This window comes from Schistocerca cancellata, unplaced genomic scaffold (genome assembly GCF_023864275.1).
Source record: "Schistocerca cancellata isolate TAMUIC-IGC-003103 unplaced genomic scaffold, iqSchCanc2.1 HiC_scaffold_620, whole genome shotgun sequence".
Classification (NCBI taxonomy): Eukaryota; Metazoa; Arthropoda; class Insecta; order Orthoptera; family Acrididae; genus Schistocerca; species Schistocerca cancellata.
The window spans coordinates 25,794-31,793 of NW_026046631.1; the positions used below are offsets into that span (position 1 = coordinate 25,794).

A 6,000-nucleotide genomic window follows, 5' to 3' on the forward strand; every position below is an offset into this window, starting at 1 on the left:
CGTCGCTACCATATGGCGGGCACGGCATTTTCTTGTTGTGGGTGGCCTAAAGAGACGCTTCCAGTGGGAGAGCAGTGAAAATACATGGCACGGCGATTGCCAAGATACTTCCATTTCGAAGTGATCTTTGTAGTACAAAGGGAACGTTTTGCCGCCGCTCTTGCAAGGGTAACGTGGCCGAGCGGTCTAAGGCGCTGGTTTTAGGCACCAGTCTCTTCGGAGGCGTGGGTTCGAATCCCACAGTTGCCAATTTTGGCGTCTCATTTTTGTGCCGTTGCTGTGTGTTCTCGTGGAGTAGGACGCAGCTCATGTGACGCGCGTGTTGCGTAGGTAGCGTGGCCGAGCGGTCTCAGGCGCTGGTTTCAGGCACAAGTCTCTTCGGAGGCGTGGGTTCGAATCCCACTGCTGCCAAACGTGTAATGTTTCCTGCATCGAAGTCACATGCACTCATTGCCCGCAAAGGAAACAGCACAACAAGGCGTGAGCGTCTGCTTCGTGAATTGTCGTAGAACAGTACGTGGTGCAACGGCAGGATTTGTAGGCGCCTTTTGCTCTCATCACTGCTGGCGTTCGTCTCCACGATATGCGTCCAGAGCATGCCGTTCTATAGCGTGCGAGAGTGGATTTTTTACAGTTGTCGTCAGTTAATCGTGGGTGGTTGCTGCGTTCGCTGGAGGAGCACTGGCGTTGTAATCCGGTGTAGTCTAGTGGCTAGGATACCTGGCTCTCACCCAGGAGGCCCGGGTTCGATTCCCGGTACCGGAAATGCGCGTTTTTGTTGCTCCTCTTATGCGACTTGTCTCGACTTTGCTCGACTGACGCTACGCTGACGCGTGCAGAAAGCCACGTTAAGTATGATTCGAGGCAACACCCGACGGCGAGAGAGATGCTGCGTCTGTCCACTTGTTATCGAGTCACATGTCTGTAGTCAACAAGAGGCTTGGAGGACTGCAAGACATTGCCACGGAGGTGAATGCAGCTAACCACTGTAGTTAGTGTCCCGACAGCGCAGGCACGTTCATCTGCTCGTATGCATGTGATGGAGACCGTGTCTGCCACTGCTGTGGCGTACACCTTGGCCTAGGCTTTGCTGTGTATCGACACTTGCATTCCAGCCAGCTGCTTTCGGGGGCGCCTCCGTGGCCGTGATCGTCTAGTGGTTAGGACATTGCGTTGTGGCCGCAATAACCCAGGTTCGAATCCTGGTCACGGCAATTTTGAAAGTTTTTCCTTGCTGCCCGTTGCATTGACGATAGTGCACGAGTACTCGAAATCACAGTGCTTTCTTGGTTTTTCACTCGTGTTCCGCAGGCCGCAGTTTGTACTTGAGCTCACATATGTTTGTTACATGGAGCATTCTAGCTCCGCCTGACAGGTACAGCTACGATACTTTAGTGGTTACGGAAAGCCCAGGTTCGAAACCTGGTCACGGCACGAAAACGTCTCTTGATGCTGTCTCCTTAACTACGACAGCTACAGACAAGTGGCGTCGCTACCATATGGCGGGCACGGCATTTTCTTGTTGTGGGTGGCCTAAAGAGACGCTTCCAGTGGGAGAGCAGTGAAAATACATGGCACGGCGATTGCCAAGATACTTCCATTTCGAAGTGATCTTTGTAGTACAAAGGGAACGTTTTGCCGCCGCTCTTGCAAGGGTAACGTGGCCGAGCGGTCTAAGGCGCTGGTTTTAGGCACCAGTCTCTTCGGAGGCGTGGGTTCGAATCCCACCGTTGCCAATTTTGGCGTCTCATTTTTGTGCCGTTGCTGTGTGTTCTCGTGGAGTAGGACGCAGCTCATGTGACGCGCGTGTTGCGTAGGGTAGCGTGGCCGAGCGGTCTCAGGCGCTGGTTTCAGGCACAAGTCTCTTCGGAGGCGTGGGTTCGAATCCCACTGCTGCCAAACGTGTAATGTTTCCTGCATCGAAGTCACATGCACTCATTGCCCGCAAAGGAAACAGCACAACAAGGCGTGAGCGTCTGCTTCGTGAATTGTCGTAGAACAGTACGTGGTGCAACGGCAGGATTTGTAGGCGCCTTTTGCTCTCATCACTGCTGGCGTTCGTCTCCACGATATGCGTCCAGAGCATGCCGTTCTATAGCGTGCGAGAGTGGATTTTTTACAGTTGTCGTCAGTTAATCGTGGGTGGTTGCTGCGTTCGCTGGAGGAGCACTGGCGTTGTAATCCGGTGTAGTCTAGTGGCTAGGATACCTGGCTCTCACCCAGGAGGCCCGGGTTCGATTCCCGGTACCGGAAATGCGCGTTTTTGTTGCTCCTCTTATGCGACTTGTCTCGACTTTGCTCGACTGACGCTACGCTGACGCGTGCAGAAAGCCACGTTAAGTATGATTCGAGGCAACACCCGACGGCGAGAGAGATGCTGCGTCTGTCCACTTGTTATCGAGTCACATGTCTGTAGTCAAGAGGCTTGGAGGACTGCAAGACATTGCCACGGAGGTGAATGCAGCTAACCACTGTAGTTAGTGTCCCGACAGCGCAGGCACGTTCATCTGCTCGTATGCATGTGATGGAGACCGTGTCTGCCACTGCTGTGGCGTACACCTTGGCCTAGGCTTTGCTGTGTATCGACACTTGCATTCCAGCCAGCTGCTTTCGGGGGCGCCTCCGTGGCCGTGATCGTCTAGTGGACATTGCGTTGTGGCCGCAATAACCCAGGTTCGAATCCTGGTCACGGCAATTTTGAAAGTTTTTCCTTGCTGCCGTTGCATTGACGATAGTGCACGAGTACTCGAAATCACAGTGCTTTCTTGGTTTTTCACTCGTGTTCCGCAGGCCGCAGTTTGTACTTGAGCTCACATATGTTTGTTACATGGAGCATTCTAGCTCCGCCTGACAGGTACAGCTACGATACTTTAGTGGTTACGGAAAGCCCAGGTTCGAAACCTGGTCACGGCACGAAAACGTCTCTTGATGCTGTCTCCTTAACTACGACAGCTACAGACAAGTGGCGTCGCTACCATATGGCGGGCACGGCATTTTCTTGTTGTGGGTGGCCTAAAGAGACGCTTCCAGTGGGAGAGCAGTGAAAATACATGGCACGGCGATTGCCAAGATACTTCCATTTCGAAGTGATCTTTGTAGTACAAACGGAACGTTTTGCCGCCGCTCTTGCAAGGGTAACGTGGCCGAGCGGTCTAAGGCGCTGGTTTTAGGCACCAGTCTCTTCGGAGGCGTGGGTTCGAATCCCACCGTTGCCAATTTTGGCGTCTCATTTTTGTGCCGTTGCTGTGTGTTCTCGTGGAGTAGGACGCAGCTCATGTGACGCGCGTGTTGCGTAGGTAGCGTGGCCGAGCGGTCTCAGGCGCTGGTTTCAGGCACAAGTCTCTTCGGAGGCGTGGGTTCGAATCCCACTGCTGCCAAACGTGTAATGTTTCCTGCATCGAAGTCACATGCACTCATTGCCCGCAAAGGAAACAGCACAACAAGGCGTGAGCGTCTGCTTCGTGAATTGTCGTAGAACAGTACGTGGTGCAACGGCAGGATTTGTAGGCGCCTTTTGCTCTCATCACTGCTGGCGTTCGTCTCCACGATATGCGTCCAGAGCATGCCGTTCTATAGCGTGCGAGAGTGGATTTTTTACAGTTGTCGTCAGTTAATCGTGGGTGGTTGCTGCGTTCGCTGGAGGAGCACTGGCGTTGTAATCCGGTGTAGTCTAGTGGCTAGGATACCTGGCTCTCACCCAGGAGGCCCGGGTTCGATTCCGGTACCGGAAATGCGCGTTTTTGTTGCTCCTCTTATGCGACTTGTCTCGACTTTGCTCGACTGACGCTACGCTGACGCGTGCAGAAAGCCACGTTAAGTATGATTCGAGGCAACACCCGACGGCGAGAGAGATGCTGCGTCTGTCCACTTGTTATCGAGTCACATGTCTGTAGTCAAGAGGCTTGGAGGACTGCAAGACATTGCCACGGAGGTGAATGCAGCTAACCACTGTAGTTAGTGTCCCGACAGCGCAGGCACGTTCATCTGCTCGTATGCATGTGATGGAGACCGTGTCTGCCACTGCTGTGGCGTACACCTTGGCCTAGGCTTTGCTGTGTATCGACACTTGCATTCCAGCCAGCTGCTTTCGGGGGCGCCTCCGTGGCCGTGATCGTCTAGTGGTTAGGACATTGCGTTGTGGCCGCAATAACCCAGGTTCGAATCCTGGTCACGGCAATTTTGAAAGTTTTTCCTTGCTGCCGTTGCATTGACGATAGTGCACGAGTACTCGAAATCACAGTGCTTTCTTGGTTTTTCACTCGTGTTCCGCAGGCCGCAGTTTGTACTTGAGCTCACATATGTTTGTTACATGGAGCATTCTAGCTCCGCCTGACAGGTACAGCTACGATACTTTAGTGGTTACGGAAAGCCCAGGTTCGAAACCTGGTCACGGCACGAAAACGTCTCTTGATGCTGTCTCCTTAACTACGACAGCTACAGACAAGTGGCGTCGCTACCATATGGCGGGCACGGCATTTTCTTGTTGTGGGTGGCCTAAAGAGACGCTTCCAGTGGGAGAGCAGTGAAAATACATGGCACGGCGATTGCCAAGATACTTCCATTTCGAAGTGATCTTTGTAGTACAAAGGGAACGTTTTGCCGCCGCTCTTGCAAGGGTAACGTGGCCGAGCGGTCTAAGGCGCTGGTTTTAGGCACCAGTCTCTTCGGAGGCGTGGGTTCGAATCCCACCGTTGCCAATTTTGGCGTCTCATTTTTGTGCCGTTGCTGTGTGTTCTCGTGGAGTAGGACGCAGCTCATGTGACGCGCGTGTTGCGTAGGTAGCGTGGCCGAGCGGTCTCAGGCGCTGGTTTCAGGCACAAGTCTCTTCGGAGGCGTGGGTTCGAATCCCACTGCTGCCAAACGTGTAATGTTTCCTGCATCGAAGTCACATGCACTCATTGCCCGCAAAGGAAACAGCACAACAAGGCGTGAGCGTCTGCTTCGTGAATTGTCGTAGAACAGTACGTGGTGCAACGGCAGGATTTGTAGGCGCCTTTTGCTCTCATCACTGCTGGCGTTCGTCTCCACGATATGCGTCCAGAGCATGCCGTTCTATAGCGTGCGAGAGTGGAATTTTTTACAGTTGTCGTCAGTTAATCGTGGGTGGTTGCTGCGTTCGCTGGAGGAGCACTGGCGTTGTAATCCGGTGTAGTCTAGTGGCTAGGATACCTGGCTCTCACCCAGGAGGCCCGGGTTCGATTCCCGGTACCGGAAATGCGCGTTTTTGTTGCTCCTCTTATGCGACTTGTCTCGACTTTGCTCGACTGACGCTACGCTGACGCGTGCAGAAAGCCACGTTAAGTATGATTCGAGGCAACACCCGACGGCGAGAGAGATGCTGCGTCTGTCCACTTGTTATCGAGTCACATGTCTGTAGTCAAGAGGCTTGGAGGACTGCAAGACATTGCCACGGAGGTGAATGCAGCTAACCACTGTAGTTAGTGTCCCGACAGCGCAGGCACGTTCATCTGCTCGTATGCATGTGATGGAGACCGTGTCTGCCACTGCTGTGGCGTACACCTTGGCCTAGGCTTTGCTGTGTATCGACACTTGCATTCCAGCCAGCTGCTTTCGGGGGCGCCTCCGTGGCCGTGATCGTCTAGTGGTTAGGACATTGCGTTGTGGCCGCAATAACCCAGGTTCGAATCCTGGTCACGGCAATTTTGAAAGTTTTTCCTTGCTGCCGTTGCATTGACGATAGTGCACGAGTACTCGAAATCACAGTGCTTTCTTGGTTTTTCACTCGTGTTCCGCAGGCCGCAGTTTGTACTTGAGCTCACATATGTTTGTTACATGGAGCATTCTAGCTCCGCCTGACAGGTACAGCTACGATACTTTAGTGGTTACGGAAAGCCCAGGTTCGAAACCTGGTCACGGCACGAAAACGTCTCTTGATGCTGTCTCCTTAACTACGACAGCTACAGACAAGTGGCGTCGCTACCATATGGCGGGCACGGCATTTTCTTGTTGTGGGTGGCCTAAAGAGACGCTTCCAGTGGG

The 6,000-nt window shown here is 53.4% G+C and overlaps 11 non-coding genes across 11 annotated transcripts; all 11 read left to right on the forward strand.

Moving 5' to 3' along the window:
* The first annotated feature begins 167 nt into the window (after window positions 1-167).
* Trnal-uag (transfer RNA leucine (anticodon UAG)) lies at window positions 168-249 on the forward strand. Its single transcript has one exon. It is a non-coding gene; the product is annotated as a tRNA-Leu (tRNA).
* Window positions 250-693: 444 nt separating this feature from the next.
* On the forward strand, window positions 694-765 carry Trnae-cuc (transfer RNA glutamic acid (anticodon CUC)). The gene has a single exon. It is a non-coding gene; the product is annotated as a tRNA-Glu (tRNA).
* A 377-nt stretch (window positions 766-1,142) lies between these two features.
* Trnah-gug (transfer RNA histidin (anticodon GUG)) lies at window positions 1,143-1,214 on the forward strand. Its single transcript has one exon. It is a non-coding gene; the product is annotated as a tRNA-His (tRNA).
* Window positions 1,215-1,654: 440 nt separating this feature from the next.
* Window positions 1,655-1,736, forward strand: Trnal-uag (transfer RNA leucine (anticodon UAG)). The gene has a single exon. It is a non-coding gene; the product is annotated as a tRNA-Leu (tRNA).
* A 445-nt stretch (window positions 1,737-2,181) lies between these two features.
* Window positions 2,182-2,253, forward strand: Trnae-cuc (transfer RNA glutamic acid (anticodon CUC)). Its single transcript has one exon. It is a non-coding gene; the product is annotated as a tRNA-Glu (tRNA).
* An 880-nt stretch (window positions 2,254-3,133) lies between these two features.
* Trnal-uag (transfer RNA leucine (anticodon UAG)) lies at window positions 3,134-3,215 on the forward strand. Its single transcript has one exon. It is a non-coding gene; the product is annotated as a tRNA-Leu (tRNA).
* A 444-nt stretch (window positions 3,216-3,659) lies between these two features.
* Trnae-cuc (transfer RNA glutamic acid (anticodon CUC)) lies at window positions 3,660-3,730 on the forward strand. Its single transcript has one exon. It is a non-coding gene; the product is annotated as a tRNA-Glu (tRNA).
* A 374-nt stretch (window positions 3,731-4,104) lies between these two features.
* Trnah-gug (transfer RNA histidin (anticodon GUG)) lies at window positions 4,105-4,176 on the forward strand. Its single transcript has one exon. It is a non-coding gene; the product is annotated as a tRNA-His (tRNA).
* Window positions 4,177-4,615: 439 nt separating this feature from the next.
* On the forward strand, window positions 4,616-4,697 carry Trnal-uag (transfer RNA leucine (anticodon UAG)). Its single transcript has one exon. It is a non-coding gene; the product is annotated as a tRNA-Leu (tRNA).
* Window positions 4,698-5,142: 445 nt separating this feature from the next.
* Trnae-cuc (transfer RNA glutamic acid (anticodon CUC)) lies at window positions 5,143-5,214 on the forward strand. The gene has a single exon. It is a non-coding gene; the product is annotated as a tRNA-Glu (tRNA).
* Window positions 5,215-5,588: 374 nt separating this feature from the next.
* Trnah-gug (transfer RNA histidin (anticodon GUG)) lies at window positions 5,589-5,660 on the forward strand. Its single transcript has one exon. It is a non-coding gene; the product is annotated as a tRNA-His (tRNA).
* Window positions 5,661-6,000: the final 340 nt, after the last annotated feature.